General features: G+C 41.0%; 1 protein-coding gene across 1 annotated transcript in view; it reads right to left on the reverse strand.

Moving 5' to 3' along the window:
* Positions 1–7,318, reverse strand: part of PAG1 (phosphoprotein membrane anchor with glycosphingolipid microdomains 1) — a 141,171-nt gene extending 133,853 nt beyond the window's left edge. Inside the window, exon 1 of the mRNA XM_025394579.1 lies at positions 6,846–7,318. The gene's annotated coding sequence lies outside the window, so the exon portion shown is untranslated. The remainder of the gene's footprint in view (positions 1–6,845) is intronic.
* Positions 7,319–20,594: the final 13,276 nt, after the last annotated feature.

The following is a 20,594-nucleotide window of genomic DNA, read 5'->3' on the forward strand; positions in this document are numbered from 1 at the left end:
TTAATGTCCCCACGCTTATCAGTGGGAGTTTAGACCTTAAATCCACACCAGTATTCAAAAGCTTTTTTTTGCACAGCTTACCTTATCTGTCCCTTACCCCATCCATTCTGTGTAATACACCCAGAGTGATCATTCTATAAAAGTACTCAAATTCATCTACAAGACTAAATATGGCCCACAAGACCCTCCAAAAGTGGCTCCAGCCTCCGCTCTCCATCTCCAGTCTCATTCTCCACCCTCAATGTGCACCAGCCACATGGAATGACCAGCTGTTCCACAAACCGCCTCTCCGGTACCTTTGTTGCACCATATTCCCTGTTCCCTCTCTCAGAATAATTTCTCTCTGCCCACTCCCACCCTCAGCCTCCTGGTACCCTCCTACTGGCTCTTCCAGACTCGATCAAGCCCAGCTGTCAGGAAAGTCATCCCCTTGGAGTCAGGCACCCCTGACAGAGCCCAGCGTCCTTTAAGCGCTGGTTCCAACTGCTGCTCAGTGTCTCCTTCCCTCAGGAATCTGAGATGCTTGAGGGCAGAGAGAGGAATTTTCTAGTATTTGAGGTCTTATCACCTAACAACATGCCTGGTGTCATATTAATATATATCTGGTGATTGTATAAATGAATAAATATCACCCCCACTAAATTTGACTGAAAACACAGACAAGCTGCTAGTGATTGATTACATGTCAATTAGAGGCTCATCACAGCCCTCCTTAGAAGCTGCCGGGGAAAAATTAATAAGGCCACTCTGATTGCAATTCCCAACTACTGAATGCAGAAGGTATGGTGTTCTTGTGTATAGCTATGTTAGGGACTGGCTTTTTTTTTTTTTTTTTCTAATGAAAAGAAAAAATTATTGTGTTATGTATTTTTTCCTCTGACTTAGAACATGAGCTGCCTCAACACTTCAGTTTCCCAAGAATTTCGTCATGTTCCACTACAATGTGCATGATGAAGGAATGGGTGTGGTTTGGGGTGAAAGGATGGTGTGGGAGGAAGCAACTTTAATAGTAATGATGGAGTCACAAATACAGTGAGACGAGATGCCTGAGGACTTACCTGATCACCCTTCATTCCTCAGAGCATAAATTCACATAAAAACTTACATATGCAACCCTGGGGCTCTCTCAACACGAAGATGGCAGATGACACTAATGCTGATTTAGTCACACTTTTTGGGACTTTTAGAAAATCAAGAGAACCTGATTACTTGCAAATGAATACATGATATGGTACCTACGGATTGGGTCAGCTGGACATCTATGAAATGGGAGAGGGAAGTACAAAGCTGCTAGCGACCGATTTTATTTTTATTTATTTATTCTGAGACAAAGTCTTGCTCTGTTGTCCAGGCTGGAGTGCAGTGGCATGATCTTCTCGGCTCACTTCAACCTCTGCCTCCCGGGTTCAGGTGATTCTCCTGCCTCAGCCTTCCGAGTAGCTTGGATTGCAGGTGCACGCCACCATGCCCAGCTAATTTTTGTATTTTTAGTAGAGACTGGGTTTCATCATGTTGGCCAGGCTGGTCTCAAACTCCTGACCTCAAGTGATCCACCCTCCTCAGCCTCCCAAAGTGCTGAGATTACAGGCATGAGTCGCCGCGCCCAGCCTAGAGACCAATTTTAAAACTACTTCTTCTTCTTCCGTATTTTTTTTTTTTTTTCTACTTGCTTACTCCATGAAGTTCACAGGATTTCAAGAGCTCTGTATTTTTGGCAAATGCCCCCAGTCAGGCCAATTTCCCTGTCCTCTGCAATAAACAGTCTACATTTAGGAGACTAAATTTTTAAAACGTTTTTAATCACTTCTCAGGTTAAAAAAAATCACACAGTCCTATAACGTCAAGGATGGGGACGAATGAGAGATCAACAGGATATGCCAAAATATTATAATCATAATAGTTCCTTTATAATTCACACTCCAGGGGAGGATATGAATTAACTTATGGAACAAATATTGGCGCCAGTATGAAATCGAGAAAACATAGAGGGGGTAGGGCTCAGGAGAAGGGTTTTGAAAATATTACAAGACGGTTTTAAAATTGTCCTTTTACTCTCCATTTTGACTGCAGTGAGAAAGGCTATGATACAGACATGGAAGATTTGATGCAATGTTCTTACTGTAAGATAACATGTTTAAGCGTTACTGGTTAGACGTAAGTGTTCATTTCCTTTAAAAACCATAGTCTCATGGGATGACAGATGACACTGCTGTAGTAATGTGGTTCTCCCATGATAGTTCACTGCTGACACTTCTTTAGATTTAAATAAACTTATTTTTTTTTTAATCACCCAAGAAAATCTCAGGTCTCCACACTTCTCCTTTTTTTAATGAGAATGATGCAAGTATGTGACACTAAACACAGATAAAGTTAACATGCCTCCCCACTGTGCTCTACTATCAGTTGAAGGTTTTATGCTTCCTATTTCGCAAAGCGGACATGTGGTTTTCTTTTTTGAGCTCATTGCATGAACTAAGCTTAAGCTCTTCTTCTACAAAGATAATGGAGATGATACTTCCTGTGCCATCAATTCCTGCTGCTGGCAGTGGACAAGAAGGTAGGCATGTGTCTTCCCACCATTCCTTCACCTGGGGACCAAGCAAGATAATATAGGATTCTTTCGAAAAGCATAATATAGTCCATCTATATTATGTAATATATAAATCCATGCAACGGAGTTTAGCTATCACAAAGACTCAAAAATCAGAGGCAGCAGAATGTTCTGTAAGTATCACTGGGCTCCTTGCACAGTTCTGGGCTCCACTCTTTACTCTGAAGCTCACTAGAGTGACCTTGGACAAGTGCCCTGACTTTTCTAGTCCTCAGTTGTCACTTCCGCAAAAGAGGATAATAAAGTACCACCACACAAGGTCATAGTGAGGATGAAGGGAAGTTCTTAACATGGCAGCCAACACACAGTAAATGCTCCCTGTAAGCTATTTATTCCAATTCTTATCCAGAAAGATAACCAGTAAGGACTAGAAATGTGGTCGCGTAAATCATGCACAGAGCTATCTTCCCCTCATACTTACCCTTTGCCTTGAATTCAGCAATGAGCGAGCCCTCACGGGCTGTCTGCAGGGCTGCATGTGAACTGCTTGTGTGTATAACTTGTATAACCTCCCAACACGCCTCTCACAATGCATGAGGCAGGAGCTCTGGAACTATCAGTTCCCAACTCCTCAAGCCCAAAGCGAAGAAAATTCAAAACAGTACATATGACTGTCAATGATCTTCATTCATTTATATCCATATTAAAATTAGTTTGCATTTCTTTTACACGTATCTTCTGATGGATGTCAGAAGAAAATTATTCAGAGATTTAAAAGTGACACAGATAAGCCACTAAATAGATAACAGATAACACAGATGGGAAATGAAACAACTATATGTATATTCTGAGGAGTTAGTTAATAATAAATCATGAACCTCATTCAAGTCCTAAAAGTGATCAGGGGAGACTTTTACTATAGAATAACCCAGAGCAGAGGAACACTTGAAATTTACTATTAATTGAGCAAAAGGGAATATCTGTTCTCTGAAAAGGAGGGTTAAAGTTGAAACAGAAGATAATTTAGAGAGATGTGAGACGACTCAGTCGATCGCAGGGGCTCTTTTGGGCACTTTGCAACTATGGTATTGTGTCCCCAGGCACATGAAGGCAGCCTATAGGAAGAGTAGAACCCTCGGAGAGTTTTGATTTTTTTTTTTAAGCCAACTTTGAGCATTTGTATTGAAGCACCATTCAGTGTCAGCATACATTAACTAAGAGGTTTCATTAAACATTAAATCAGTCTGCGATTTAAATTAAATCAGACTGTGAGTAGTCTGTAGTCTATGTGCCCTGTACAGCAATTAGATTTTAATCTCTAGAAACAAGACTTACAAAAGGCGAGAACACTATCTAGTATTTGGGTGATAACCTAAGACAGCCACAAAAATACCATCGCCTCTCAATCATTCCCAACCTCTGGAACCCAGGTGAGAAGTCTAACAAGCTATGGAAACCTTAAAGGAAGTACTGCTCACACAGCACCCTGGAATCTGCTTCCCATGACATGGGGTACTAAGACTTGAAGGAAGCATGCTTATTTAATGGTAAGTATAAATTATTTCTATTTCTGAACATGCAGTTTAATATGAGGCAAAGCGCAAGGCCTCTCTCTGCCCAAGGGAGTTCTCCAGCTGGGACTGAACTCATATCAAAGGATGATGTCGTTTGTGGATTGATTACTGCTGCTGTGCTGGTTTCCTTGACTGTGTAGATTGCTGCAGCTACACGTGCAGGCAGGAAACCAAACAGAGAACAACACCCTCCAGTGTAAACTCTAACATCACACCAATTTTTCTTTTTTGACTCTCTGAATGCATGAATAGAAAAATAATAAAGCAACAGAATCTACTTCAAATTGAAAGACCTGGCACTTCTACCACACACTAGGAGGTTTGGAAGCATGGGCAAGTTATTTAACAATAATTATGATCATTTCTGTTGTGGGTGCTGCACTTTGCATACATCCTTAAGCTTAGATTTCTTCATGTATAAATTGAGGATAATAATGCACCTACTTCATTTGCAAGTTGAAGCAGCAGGGTCAAAAAGAACATAGTTTCAACACAGACAGACATGGGTTAAAATGCCAGCTCCAATTTCTACTATTTGATCTCACTGAGCTTCCATTTTCTCATCTCTAAAGTAGAGATGAAGACACTTACCTCAAAGGACTGTGGTGAAGAACTGAGCAAGACATTGTTAAATACCAGTAGGTGTCTGTATCGCTAGACAGTGCACAATAAATGTTTATACCTTCTCTCTCCTATTACACACATGAACTGCTTCTGTTAACATTCATCAGCAGCAATGCAATGTCCATAGCAGCAATTCAATGTCCATAGTATCCCAAGATGCATTTCCTTTCATAACAATGAAAACTTTTCCGAGAACAAGCTTAATATGCCAGATACTGGCCCAACAGCTTTATGTCTATGAACTCATTTAATCCTCACTACTGTTTAGTGGGGTAGGTACTACTGCTGTCATCCCCATTGTACAGATGAAGACACTGAGGTACAGACTTTGGGTAACTTGCCTAGATTCAAACAGATGGTACCACAGCTGGCAGCCCGGCTCCATAGCCTGTCCTGCTAACCAGGATGCAATAGTGCTTACTGGGTCAATCTGTTTGAGATGCCATGCTTGGATGTAATCTCTTCTAGAGATAAGCACTGGATGCTCCCACAAACTGCAATGTGTTGATGTGACTAACTTTTCAACTTCTGAAATAACATTTTGTGTATTTTCTTAGTATTCCTAAAAAAAACCCCTCTACATTTTAAATAAGGTGCCTATAACTAGTTTGTCTTGTTCTGTATGCTGAAATACCATAAATAAATGCACTTCTCTCTTCAAAGATTATGTAAATAAATCTTACATTAAAACATACCCCTGAGCTTTGGTTTAAACCATAATTTCAAGTCCAAATTAAACATATATGTATGTGTATATATATTTAGCAGGGAAGTCTTAATATGATCTATTTTGTTAAACTAATGACATCTATACCCAATACTTCAAATATTCCTCTTATTTATAATATTCGCTGTGTAACAGTCACACAGCAATACTGCATGGTATTTCAAAGTACTATTCCTTTTACAAGTTTAATCAAATCAGGTATTAAGCATCAATGATGATAATCCATAGCTCTGCTTAAAAGGAGTCTCTCAGGGACAGCTGAGAAAGAACGGTTAAAGATTTCTATCCTTCAAAGTAGGGCACTGCAGCTACCTATAAATCATGCTCTTTGTTTATTAAGATAATTAGGCCCATCAGTACACTTAACTTTTAGACTCAACAATTGTCTGGCATGAACAATTTCCACTTTTTCTAAAACAAAGGGGATGTGTTCAAAAAGCGGTCCTCTGCATGCTCTCTGCACAATGCATGCTATTTTAAAACATGATTTATGGGTCTAATTCCTGGAGCTGCCTTGAAAAATATACTGGGTTGTTCCTCCCATGCTCCCTATTAGGAGAAGACACTCCAATTTGAAGAGTGCACTCTGTTTCAGACTTCAGGCCGCTATATCATGTCAGCATTTTCATTAAATACTGTTCAAGCTGGACCTTAAACAAATGGACTGGAGAGCCACAGCTGCAGCCACTGCAGAGACAAAGTTATCCAGCCGGGAGGCTTACATAAGAGGTGCAGGACAATCAGGGTGAAACCCAAGTGTCATTATTTGAATGCTATTTCTTGAGATTTGCCTACATTCTTAAAGTGTATGAAATCACATGCTTGTTTAATTTGCCTTAGGGCATAAAACACCGGGTCGACATATAAGTTGTTTTTTTCCCTAAAGGACTAGGCTCCAATTATGAAAAGGTTGGCAACTTCTGCCCAGGGGAAGAGTAAAGCGGGATGCGCGGGAAGCCTGCAGGCCTGAAAGGAATGGCTCGCCCAAAGATCCATCGCAGTGCTGGCCACACTCCCCAGAGGACTTAGGATGGAGGTGACAAGACCCTGCCCAGCCCCTTCACCCCAACGTACACACAGAGTCAAGGAGCTTGGAATGAATAATTAGCACGCAGCAGTCGAAATGCCCTAGGAGCACCTGTCCTCTCCCAGCATATTTCCAACTGGCACATTCATGAGATGCTGGGGTCAGCCAGCCCTGGACTCCAGACCTTCCAGCTGCCTGGTCCCCTTCTTGGCACCCTGAACTCCCTCCTCAAGCTGGAACTCTGCTAACAAGAGGTGCCACCCTCGGCTTCCCACAAGAAGATAAAAACGAACCTCTCCTTCCCACGGCTCCCTCCAACTTCAGAAACTACAGTCAACTTACTGGGACTCAGGAGGCAGGGAGTCTTCTTGGGGGACAGCGCTCGGAGGCAGCCTCTGCAAACTCGGGCGCGCAGCGCCGCCGCCCCGGCACAGCCCGGCGGCAGCGGCAAGTGCAGGACGAGGCGCCGCCGCTCTGCACCAGTCGCGTTGGCTCAGCTGTGCCGGGCGCCGGGCATTCGCCAGGGCACACGACTAAGCAAGGCGGCGGCGGGGACTGAGGCTACTGCACCCGGCCGCGCGGACCCGAGCGCCGCAGCTGCCTCCAGCCCCGGAGCGCTGCGCTCGGAGCCCCTGGTGCGTCTCTCTGGCTCCAAGGGAATCCCGGCTCAACTAGAGACCCGGCAGGAGAAAAACCGATGCGGTGCCGCAGGCAGAGCCGCCAGCCCGCCCCCAGTCGGCTGGTCACTGGCGCGCAGACCGACCAGCGAGCAGTAGTGTACCGCAGCGCGCACTCGCCGCCGCGCCGCGGAGAATGACAGGCGCCGAGGCGGAGCAGCAGCGCCGGGAGCGGGGCGCGAGTGCGCATGATCCCGGCTGCTGCGGCACGTCACGGGGGAGGAGGGGCGGGCCGCGGGGCGGGAGGGGGCGAGCCGGGCGGGGCAGGGCTGGGGGTGCAAGCCGGTGAGGACTGGTGCGGCGCCCGGCTTGCTCGCGGGAAGATGCAGGAAGTCTCCCTCCCCGGGTTTTATGAACCCAAAGCTCTGTGGTTGAACTTGTCCCCGGAGCCCATTGTCCCTTAAACAGCACCATTTAAGCGGTCCTTAAGGTCCCGGGGGAGCCCACAAAAGCCAGTTTAACTCAGGTTACAGCTTAACCGTAAAGGGTTGCGATTTGGGGGACAATGATCTTCTATTGTGGCTGTGCATTAAAATAACTTGGGGAGCTTGTAAGAACCCTTTGCCCCGTACGCATCCCAGAGCAAGTACAGGACAATGTCTGGGTGGGGCCCAGGTATCAGTAGGTATCTAATGATACCAAGGTACAACAGTGCTTCTCAAACCCTCAATGTGACAGAATGTCCTACGGATTGTGTTGAGATGCAAGATTCAGATTCAGTAGGCCTGGGATAATGAGGGGGAGATCCTTTCTAACAAGCTCTCAGAGGATGCCAATACTGCGGGTCCAGACCCCCACCCTTGCTACTTAACGTGTGGTCTAGAGCCTGGAGCAGAGCTTCTGAAACAGTTGGTTTGTCTGACAGTCACCCGAGGGGCTATAAAAAATGCAGAACAAATGCCCAGGTCTACCCCCAGTGATAGTGGTTCTGGCTCAGCCGCTGGGCAAGGGTGGGCTTCTAGAATTCCATTTGGCATAAACACTCTAAATAAATCTGATGGGAGTTTTGTTTGGGCCAAACTTCAAGTTTACACTAGCAACCTGGAACTGGGAATAAACTTTTGCACTTACAAGGAGACAAGCCAAGTCTAGAACTCAGGACATCTGACTTTGAGTCAGGGATTCTAAACCAACGGGTGCTTTAAATCTGACTAGTCCCTATTTTCTAAAATTATGATGCATTACGTAGCAAGAAAAAAACATAAATGGTATTAAATATACACATATACACTCTATTGAACACTCGTTACACATATCATTAAAGGGAGCTTAAAGTTGGCTGGGAAGAAGGCTCTCATCAGGGGAGGGGAAGGAAGACAGTGATGGAGTAAGGGATATTAGTGTGTCGCAGAGGGAAGTGTATGCAGGAGGAAACAAAGTTTAGACTCAGCCTAGAGTTTGGAAAAGCGCAGTAGGGAACAGGACCCAGGAACCAGACTTGGCTTCCTGCTTCAGAGCATGGTATGAGACTCAGGTGTTTAAGAGCTTACGGAGTATAACATTTCACATACATTACCTCACTGAAATTTCACAGTGGTCTCTTACGTTGAATTAAAAAAGAAGTATCCCTATTTCACATATTAAAGAAGACACCCTGGACATTAGTTGACTAATGGTGGAACTTGAATAAAAGTAGGGATCTCAGTGTTGGACTTGGCTTCTACAACTCTGGAGAAGAGGACAATTTAGATCTTATAATGCAAATGGTTTCCATGTGTATTAGTCACATATTTTACAGGCTGTGCCTAAATTTGGAGTTAGGAAGGCTTTCATTCTTGTGGGAAGGAAATACATTTTGTGTCTTCATCCCAGTTTTGCAGCTACACTTGCTGGGATACACTTAGAACAAAATGTTCTAAGAGCAACCCCATCCTAGGACATTGCAGTTACACAGTGCAGGCTTCACTGAGGAGTTTGAAGGGCAACATTCACGTTATCTGGTGACAAGTGTAATTACCATCCTCATTTTACCCAGGCTCAGAAGCTAAGTGATTTAGACAAATTCACTAATGCAGGCAGGAGCCAATCTCAAGCCTCTGTCCTTTTCCTCTGCTCTCTTTTCACCAAGTAACATGCTGAGGATTGTTTTTCATTTCCAGATTTTTCATATCAGGATTTGTCATCAGTAAATTGGAACTCAAATGTATTTCAAAACAACTCCTAGATAGAGAACCAAAAGTGTCAGGATCAATTCTTGTGCTTGTGGTAGATGCTATGGACTACACTCCCAGTCTGAGTAACGTTTTGGAAGCAAGTGTGTGATAGTTATATACCGTCTTCTAATCCAGAGGTTTGACTGGGATTGCTATATTGCCAACTGTGTTCTACCTGCCTTTATCTTTACTTCTTATCTAACTCTTCCATTACAGCCATTCTTCGGTGTGATTAAGAAATTAATTCCTAAGAAAAGATAATTATTTGAAAGAGCTGGTACATCACAGGTTGTAAAACTTACTTCAGTTTTTAATAAGAAATACATATATTTTTCATATATGAAGGTAGCAAAATAGTCATGTTGGGACTTTTAGAAGAACCCAAAGTTGTCATTGTTTTCTTAGGTGCCTGACATTTCAATCAAAATATTTACATCATTCATTTGTATATTGATTTCAAGAGATCCAAGATTTAATTACATAAAAAGTTATTAATAATTAGTGTGTCCTACTGCTATTGAATTTTGAACCATTGTTATTGGCATTAAATACATGAAATATGTAATATTCTCTTGATACTATATTGAGTGTGCTTTAATATTGTGTCTTGATATTGACTGTGTCTGTATTTAGAATTTGTTTCACATCAGCTGCTATTGATTGTCTGGTAGAAATCGCAGCTACATCTTTTTCTCTGAGGTCTGTATTCCTTATGGGTCAGCTAGGCCCACTCTCTGGCTGAGAATTCCTTCCTTCAATGCCTCTAAAAGTCCTAGTAGTGAGATGTTCAATTATATCGACACTAATGACTCCACTGAACCTATTCTTCCCTCATGCAGAAACTGTACCTAGGATAGATTTTTATTAAAGTCTTTCTCCTAAAAATCACAGGCTTACCAACTGAACTGGAAAGCTTAGGCTCAAAAATTCTCCACCTTTATTAATTACATTTCTTCATCCATTTCACTCAAAGGGATTCTTTGACATGCAAATCTTCACTTACTTGATAGACACAGTCCAGATAAGAGAATTGTGGGGAGTTCAAGGTGACTAGCAAGACTGAGACAGTTGGGAGGAAGGAATGAGATGCCACTTGGTGAAAAATAAGCTTGCCATAAAAATTAATACAAGTAGTGCTTGATTTGTGGACATGGCTTATTACAAAGTTTGCCTTGTTTGAACACATGCAGCAGCTGATAACTTCACTGGAAACCACCACTGAATCCCTGGTGTAGATGGGATTGGGGGAGATTAGTGTCCTGTCTTCTTTCCCAAGAAACTTTATAAAAGTATTAGAAAGCCCAATTCTTGCCCTAATGCAGGAAACTTACGAAGTGCCTGCATTTTAAATGTTCATGTCTAAGTTAGCTCATTTACAGTTTAGAGCAGTCAATATAATAAGTAATCTAGATTTTCAGGCTAGCTCCATAATGTTTTTTAAGCTGCTATTAACAACAACAACAGAAAGCTAATAGAGTGTTAATTATAACCCTGAACCTAAGAAGAAACAGGTGATGGGTAAGGATGCTGGGCTAAGGTAGTAGTGGGGTCGGGGGCTGGGACAGGATGGAATTTAGGGATGGAAGAAGGAAGGCAGAAAGTGGCCTTTGGTTGCTGAGGAGCAAAGGCTGGTGGAGACTGAGTATCAGCAGCTTCTGAGATAAGACTGGGCAGTGGCCTGTCAGCAAGATTAGAGAGCAAGCAATCAAGACTCTGCAGGCAACTCACAGCTTACCTGAACTTAAAGTGCTGAGGATTCCACGTGCGACTTTGTCTATAGGAAAGAGAGATCAGAGGTTAAGAAATAGATTATAAATTCCTTAAAACCCATGATAGATGCTTTAAAGAACTGCTACGAAATATACATTCAATTTCAATCTCTAAGAGTTACTTTTCCCTCCCTCCCAACCAAATTGCCCACTAATGAAAGGAGAGAGCAGCTGGGGGAGAGGCCGTGCTGCACAGTGCGAACCTCACAGGCTGTCTGGCCTCTGCTCCCAGCATCTCCATCCATCAGCTGTGATCACGTGACTGCCATCTTTGATTACCTAACACACAGTGACAACAGCTTCAAGCACATGTTAGGTTCCGAATATGCTAGCTATTAGCGGTGGGTTTTACAAATATATATATATATATTTGTGTATGTATATATTTCTAGATATAAAATCTAGAGTTAAAATCTGAAATTAGACATCTCTTAATGTCTATTTTATCATTTTACTGTAAACCCACGATGGACTGTAGTTTTTAAGAGAGTACTCTCCTTCTCTATCAGAAGACTTAAGAGTGACTTTAGGGCTCCTCTGAGGACAGGAGAATCATGTAGAAAAGGCTTTCAAGGAAGATCAGGGCAAAACCTACTAATGTAGCTCTGTGGCCTTACACTATACTGTGGAGGAAAAGGCAAGGCTTAAGGATTTGACACTTTCATATCTTTCTACCGGGAGACAGAAATTATGGTGGCAAGAGACAGTAGCTATAAAAGTGAAAACAGAGTGCTTTAAAGAAATGTCTTTATATTACAGATTAGAGAAGGGACACTGCCATTGTCCTTTGTCATCCTGACCTTACACATTCCTTAAAGTTCTATCCTGACATCAACACTCAAGATTTGTGCCTGTAAAACTGATGTAGATACTCAGAATGTTGGTAGAGATTCCTTAAGCTCACTTCTCATTCTTCTGCCTTTATTACTTCAATATAATACAATTTTTATAAACATATTTTAAGCAGGCATCAGAGAAAACTGCGTGTTTCTTTAGCAGTCAACCAGTTGCCTGCCAGCAAGCAAAACTTCAGCATTGAGAAAGGAAGATTTTGAAATTCAATTCCAAAAGAAGTGAGTTGTGCTGTCTCCAACACTAGAAATATGTGAAAGACTCATAGTGGCTAAAGCATTTCTGTCATTTCTTGCCATTACATATCTTCCTCCAGTCCCAGCCTCTCAACACCTTTTCAGCAAATAGACTTTTCTGCTCTCAGTCTTGTACTCTCCCTAAAATGGAAGCCGTCTCTTGTTATATAGCTACAACAGACAGGAAGAGGAAATTCAGCAGAAAGTGGCTTTCTCTGTGAGCCACAAACCCATTGAGAAGTGGAAGATTACTCACTCACTGTTTACATGGCTTTCTTCTTCAACTGGCATAAGTTTCCTTATCTGAAAAATGGGGAAAATAGTATCATAATGTAATTATTTTCTGAAAGAATCAGCCATTTACCTATTCCTACTTCCCTCTGAAGAGCATTCAGTTTCGGCTGAATTCTCTTCTTTTGTTCTCTACTCCCAAAGAAAAGAACACCTTCTAGAGAGGGTTGATGGTCAATACTGGTGAGGGCTAGTGAGAATGCAGACTCCCCAAAGTTTCCATACACTTGGCAGTGGTCAAACCTGTGGTTCTGAACAGGTAACAAAAACTGGTGCCTGAGATGTTACTTGTGTGGCTGGTGGTCAGACCCTCAGCAGAGTCTGAAACAAATTCTTTGGGGGATGAATAAAAGCACAATTGCAGCCTGATAAAAAGTCAAGGGACCCTGGAGATTTCACAGCAATTCAGAAAGAAAAAAGAATTTGCAGAGGTAAAAGCCATAAAATAAGCAATCACTCCAAAAGGTCTTATAAAAACAGCAGTTGCTTTTAGAAATATTTAATCCCAAATTCCACTGAAGTGCACGTGGTATTTCCTGTTTCTGGAAACTTGGAGGAAAATTAAACTCTTCTTTGAAAAAAAGCAAGCAGAGCCAGATGTTGGCGTTGGTAATGATCTGCAGAGCCTAACGCACATGTGGCGGCAGTCAGGGAAATGCATGACAGCTGTCTGAAGCCATGGGAACCTGATTTCTCTTGGCTAGAAAAGAAACGAAGTGTAAGCGTTGTTTTGTTTGTATATACAAGGGGACAGCTGAGTCTGACAGACATTATTTTGAGCTGTAGAGCCAGAAACAGCAGTTTAAAATATTTTATCTTTCCCTTTGACACACTTAGTCCACATAATTTATTTAAGGAATGTTCAGTATCCAATCAGATACAGTGACATTCTAAAGTTTTTTTTTTTTTTTCCAGAAAATGCTAGACTATTCCATTTTGAGCCCAATTATAGGCAATCTCATAGTAGCTTGCTTTGTTCATATTAATAAGTAGAATTTTTTCTGAAAATACATGACTGGACTCTTGATTAAAGGAGCCTTTGGGTATACAGGAATGATTACCCTCAGCTTTATCTTTCACTACACCCCATCCTGAATCTTCTTCTCTGGTCAAACTATTTTACTATTCCAAGATTCATTTTCCTTTGTCCTTTCTTGCTTTTGTTTTACTGCTGTTTTTTAATTCAAGTCCTCCTCTCCCATCTCTGTCCTTCAAAATACTGCCCATTTGGGTGCCTAATTCATACCTCACCACATCCATAAAGTTGATCTTGATCATCCTAGCTGGAAGAGTGTCTCCTCCTGGGAACATCTGTAACACCTACTGTCTGGATCATCCACATGGCACTTCTCCTAAACTGCTTTGCATTATGGACATCAGTGTATGTACTGCTGTTCAATGAAACAGCAAGCTCCCGAAGGCAGGCACTAGGTTTTACACTTCTTTGTATCTTCTCTCCTTCTCCCCCTCCTTAACTCTCTAGTTATTTTGTACGTGGTCACAAGGCTTCCATTCATGTCCATGCTTATGACGTTGATTGTGAGCATGTTGACTGGAGAGAGAGGTATAGGTTCATGGAGGAAGACAGATAACTAACATCCAAAGAGTGATTCAGCACCTAATCCCATTTGGATTGCAGCATTGGGCAGATTATCAAAATTTATCTAGTTATATATTAAATACTTATTGCATCTGAGTTATAGGGTGAGGGCTTGATCCCAAGAACAAAAATTGAATTCTAATTACTACAATAGAAGCATAAAGTGTGAACCTGATAAGTATTAAGATTTAATTTATATTGAATTGTAGGCTAAGGATTCTTCAGTATCTACCTCCCACTGACAAGGGATGGGATTGAACCTAGAGCCTGGAGAAAGACTGAGTCTGTTGTTGGAGGAAAGGTGATCATCTACGAAAGCAGAGATGATAGGAGAGCAGAAAGCCAGGCAGGACATTTTTCTTCCTACAGCGCCTTTCATAGCAGGTTGCTCGACATTAGAAATGTCATGTCAGTCATTGTGTTTACCCATCTCTGTGCCACTAGCTTCCTCTGAAATACAGACTAGAGAATATGGAATGGATTGAGCAGTCTAGGGAGGAAAATGGGACAGAAACACAGAGAGAAGCAGAGATCCAACGGAAGAGAGACAGAGCATTCCAACCAACGAAATGCTTTTCCAGACTCTTCATATCCTTAAGTAAATTTTCCTTTTCATTGCCTCATCATTATAAGACAAAAAAATCTAACATACTGCTCAAAGAATTTGTTATAGAACAAATGACTAGAAATGAGATGTGAATATTATTCAGGATTGATAAAGAAATATTCATATTCATTTGTGATATAAGAAAGAACATATTTGGCTTTTGTCTCTGGTTCCTAGCAGAGTTTCAAAACTCCTAGTATTTCCAGAGTGATAAGAATGTCTTTTGTTATTAATAATTAACCCTCTTGGACTATTCCTGAGTTTACGATAATGAATGGAGGAAAACCAACCATATGATTAGAAGGTTGGAACTTTCAGATGCTGCCCCCAACCTTTGGAGAGAGAGTGAGACTGGAGATTAAGTTCAATCACAGGGCCAATTATTTAATCAATTATACCTGCATAATAACATTCTGATAAAAAAAAAACTCAGGACATGGAGATTTAGGAAGCTTCCTGTTTGGTGAAGATATTGCTGTACTGGGAGGGTGATGTGTCCTCCTGGCTCCACAGAGACAGAAGCTCCTGCACTCAGTGCCTTTCTAGACCTTGCTATCTGTATCACTTCATCTGGTGGCTCATTTGTATCCTTTATAATACAGTAATCATAAGGATAGTGCTTTCCCAAATTTCGTGAGTTCTTCTAGTGAATTATTGAAACTGAAGACGGGTCATGGGAAAATCCCCCAAATTGTAGCCAAGTCAGACAGAAGTGCACGTGGTTTGGCGACCCTGCTTGTAACTGGTGTCTGAACTAAGAATAATCTCATTAGGAACCTTGCTCTTTAACTTTCAGGAGCTGACTCTCACTCCGGGTAGTTAGTGTCAGAATTGAATTGAATTGTAGGACATCTAGTTGGTGTGAGAGACTTGATGTTGGAACACAAGATTATATTCTTTGTGCATTTAAAAATACACCATGTTTTTGTGACATCTATTTACAATGTTGATTAACACAGAGCAGAAATGACATCACCATCTCAAGATGAAGAAGAAAGCAATTACACCAGGTGATTATGTCCATACCAGTCAATCTGCACATGTGGGCTGACGGTCAATGTAGTAATCTACAAATTTTAATATATGTACCCCCTCTCTCCAGCTGGACTGAAAGCTTCTGGGAGTCAAGCTTACATATCCTACATCTTTTTATTTCAATCTATGCGTTATGAATTGTCTTCAAAATCCTAAGTACTACTGAAATGCTTTATGGTTGATATGTCGATATGCAAATAAATACTTATTAATTGTAATACTCAACTTGCATTGCATGCCTATTGAATAGTCTTATCCCTCTGGACATTACTTTAGTAATCTCTCTCTCTCTCTCTTTCTCTCTCTATTTCACAAATAGGAAAAACTAAGCCATAGGTTAAGTGTCTTGCCTAGGATTTCAAAGAAAGTCAGGACTGGACCTACATTTAAAAATGCATTTCCCCTGAGTTTCCAAGCCTGTTCCTTAACTTATCACACCCTCCTTAAGTATCAAGAACTACTGGTCATGTCTGGGTTCTGACCATCATGTGGAAGATGATAGAGAGTGAAGTGGCCATTGAGGTTCAGAATCAGGTTCTAAAGTGCATGGAAGTACTTTCTCATTCATCTTAGAGTTGTTTTAGCTTATGTTTGTGCTAGCAGCTAAACCCAGTATCTTCTTGCCAAATTAAGCCAGTGAATCACTTGTGCTGATAGGAAAGGTTAGAAATCTTACTTAATGTAGGATATGCTCTCTTAAAAAGACAAAGAAATAGACTTCAAGCATTGACAAAAAGAGAAAGAGGAAACATTTTTAAAGAAGAAATCTTGAGAATAAAAATAATTGTGTTGCTTCTCTAGCAGATTAAAATGCAATTAGCTGTATTGAGTTGTAGCTGGATTTCACTCTTTGAATCTTCTATAAATCAGAATTGAAACAGTAACTTTGCAACCAGAGGCATTTTTAATGACTATGGGGGATAACAGCCAACAATTTATTTCAGACGATGAAACAGAGAGTGAAATCTCGTTTTATTTTATCTGATTTAATGTTACTGTTCAGAAGAAATTAGTTGCTTTTCTAACATACAAAACTTTTACTTTATTACTAACAAATCTTCGAAAATGGCAGCAACTGCAATTAGGGAACAGTCATTACTGTAACATTCTATTTGACAACATGTAATCATATCCATTAAGAGCTTTAAATTCCCCTCAAACATGTGATAGGAAACTTCAAAGTTTGTTTAACTCAGTACTGAGTACATAAGTTCAATAATAAGCATGTGTTCATAGACTGATTCTCAACACATTTCCCAAGAAGCTTTATCTAAATGGCAAACACTGACAGAAATAATTATTTCCTGGAGTCTTAAGTTTACACATATTTGAGATGCATTCTCTTAGACAAAGCAGGTGATTTTTGTGGCCATTTCGCTGTTAAGTGAAATAGTCATGGTCCTTCTGTTCTATCTCTGGATGTGGCCTTTTTCCAAAAGACACCAGGTAGATGTTGACGTGCGTCTGCTCCATACAAGCTCTGGTACGTGTATGGTCTTGATTGAGAGACAGACTTGACTTTTCAAGAGAAGGTCTCAGAGATTGGCCTGACTTTGATTATTAGAAGGGCATTTAATTTCAGGGAAGTCCAGAACAGTTCTTTTTTGAGATCCACCTATGGTAATTATAAACTTCCTGATTTCCAGAACAGTTTGTTAGCCAATCTGGACTCTTCTAGATTAGGGTTGATATGGTCCACTCTAGGACCACCCTCCTGGGGCCACAAGAGAATTGAAGGAGGCTTGGTTAGGAAAAAGTGACTTTGGTTAGGGAGTTCTGTATCTGCTTCAATAAGAACTTCAAAGCATATTTTTCTTTTTCATAAGAAGGTGAGCTAATAATGAGATTCAGCCCTTTGCAAAGCTGTCAACATGTGGGCTCTGGGGGAAGCTGCCCTAAGTTTACATGCCTCCTCTGATGGGCACTAGTATCTTCATTAAGTTGCTTACCCTTTCTGTATCTCAAGTGTCCTTGTTGTAAAATGTAGCAATGGCTTATCTTATTTAGTATTTCATAATATGTGAAATATATATGCTAATCATAAACCTAATGGTTTTTAAACACTGGCATAGTCTCTGGAACCTATGAAATGCTCAAATCGGTACCACTATATAGTACTTTGTCTATGCCAGGTGCTGTCTGTGCACTTTATATCTGTAACTCATTTAATTTTCACAAAGACAAGATGAGATGCACCCACTCTCATTTTACAGATAAGGAAACTGAGGCACATACAGGCCAAGTAACCTGTCCGAGATCACACAGCTAATAAATAGATTACTTCGATACATTTTAACCAGGCCATGTGGCTCCAGGTCATGTACTGAGTCACTATTTTCTTCTGCTTGTCCAGTAAATAAATATAATATTTTATTATTGTTGTTCTCCTTCCTGTCAGTTTTTTCAACTCTGTGACACAGCAATGACCTCTGCTCCCTCAGGCCATTTATCCTAGGAAAAGCAGCAGCTGACTCTTCCTCTTAGTGAGCCACTGTGATCCATGTCAAGCTACTTGCCACTCTCGTGATTCCCAAGATGAAAGGGAAATGGTAGCAGGAAGGGCCAAAAGTCGGCGTAGATGGAGTTATATTTCTGCTTAGATTCTGGTACTCTCCTTGCTACATAAACTTGAGATTTTCTTTGGGCCTTAATTTCCTAACTTACAAAATGCCAGACTCCAACTGGAACATGTCTATGCATTTTCCATATCTAGAATTGCACAATGGATAGTGTATTTACTTAAACTTAACAAACATTTACTGAATATCTGCTCAGTGCAGAACATTATGTTCTTTGCTGTGGATAGAAAAAGAAATGAATAAATAGAAGCCACGATCACAACCACAAGGAATTTTTATCTAGGATGGGGGGCAACTGTATAAGCAACCATGATGGAACACCCATGTGAATTGGGAAGACCTGGGTTCAAATACCATTTTCGGTTTTCTAACTATGTGTCACCTTTGACAAATTATTATTTTAACCTTAATTTTCTCATTTGTAAAATAGACTTGATAATACTTTCCTCATGAGATTTGGATCATTGATTGTACTTGTAAATGTTCTTAAAAGTATTCAACAAATGCTTTCAATAAATACATTATTGAAAAGAAAGAATGTAGGGATATCGGCAAGAAAAATATATAATACTTTGATAATTTAAAACTGTATATGGAATCATGGACTAAATTAATTTCCTTCCTCCATTTTCAACATAACTAAGCAAGATTTCAGACTGCAATATGCATTGTAAACTGGTTAAATATTTAAAATCCAGGCCGGGCGCGGTGGCTCAAGCCTGTAATCCCAGCACTTTGGGAGGCCGAGACGGGCGGATCACGAGGTCAGGAAATCGAGACCATCCGGGCTAACAGGGTGAAACCCCGTCTCTACTAAAAATACAAAAAATTAGCCGGGCGCGGTGGCGGGCGCCAGTAGTCCCAGCTACTCGGGAGGCTGAGGCGGGAGAATGGCGTAAACCCGGGAGGCGGAGGTTGCAGTGAGCCGAGATAGCGCCACTGCACTCCAGCCTGGGTGACAGAGCGAGACTCCGTCTCAAAAAAAAAAAAAAAAAAGATTTAAAATCCAGACACCAAACAAAATTTTTAATTAAGACCTCTTTTAACTCACAATCTGTAGAAATCACCATATGCTATTGGTGGAAGATGTACTCATGCATGGTTTGTGTGAGGTCTTTTGTGAAGATGGCCAAGGATTGTACAAATTGACTGCTATCTCAAAATCCAAATTTCTGTAAGAGGCAGCAACATGTATAGGAGTAAAATAAATAAATAAAATGTATTTTTCAATGGCAAGCAAAAAGAGAAGAAGCCTTTCTTTACCATACTTGATATTTTCTTCCATGTAAAAGGGTATTGACTAGCATAAAATGCATGGAGCCTCTTCTCCTGCTTACTCATTCCTACCCAGGGAGGGTGACTCAAGCCAATAGGCTGGGTTGAAAGAAGAAACAGGGCATGTATAGCCTGCATCCTTCTCTTCTCTTTTTTACACTGCTCCTTCTCTCCTGTTTGCATTACAGAGCTGAGTCTGCTTCTGAAGAGGTGCTCCCTGCAGCAGCGAAGAGGAGCCTGCCTAACTCTATAGTGCTGAGCGGACATGCTGGCTTGCCCACAGATGTGTTGTCACGTCCTACCATAGCATCTTTATTGGTGATAAATGCTATATTGTGGCCTCCATCTACCTCACTCCATCTCGTGTCTTAATGTATTTGTAACGCAAGTGAGAGAGAAGAAAAAAAGGTGTTAATTATTGAGTTTCCTTGATTTCCAACATTCAAGAAGCTGTTGACTACCCTGGGGGGCCTCTGGTTTCCCTACCCAAATAGATGGGTCTATACCGATTCGTCTGTATTGTCTTCTTTCCTCACTCCTGATGGTGTCATGCATTTTTCAGGGTGACTGTGGGCTAATGGAACAAATTCCTACATTGACTCTGAATATTTTAAAGCTGAGTCAATGAGTGGGAAGAATTCAATTTAATAATCATTTCATCCTCTGCCTGTGAAATATTCCATAAAAAGATGTCAAGAAATACTCTCATAATTACAAACATAAAATTTTAATATATCATTTTAATGTTAAATGGAACTTACTATATTACATTATTATCAGACACATGACAAAAATAAAATACATATTAAAATGGGACATGTATATGCAACATGAGGAACATGCCACTTAAACAATTTATAAATAAAGAAAAAAATGAGGAGATGAAAGTTACATTGCCCTTTAGTAGCCAAGCTGGACGCAAATGGTGGATTTGTGAATGTTGTCGTTAAGCCCTGATGCTGGTACCTTCCCTAAACAGTCATCACGTGGCATAGCTCACACACTGACTACTTGTAA

Source organism: Theropithecus gelada, chromosome 8 (genome assembly GCF_003255815.1).
Source record: "Theropithecus gelada isolate Dixy chromosome 8, Tgel_1.0, whole genome shotgun sequence".
Lineage (NCBI taxonomy): Eukaryota > Metazoa > Chordata > Mammalia > Primates > Cercopithecidae > Theropithecus > Theropithecus gelada.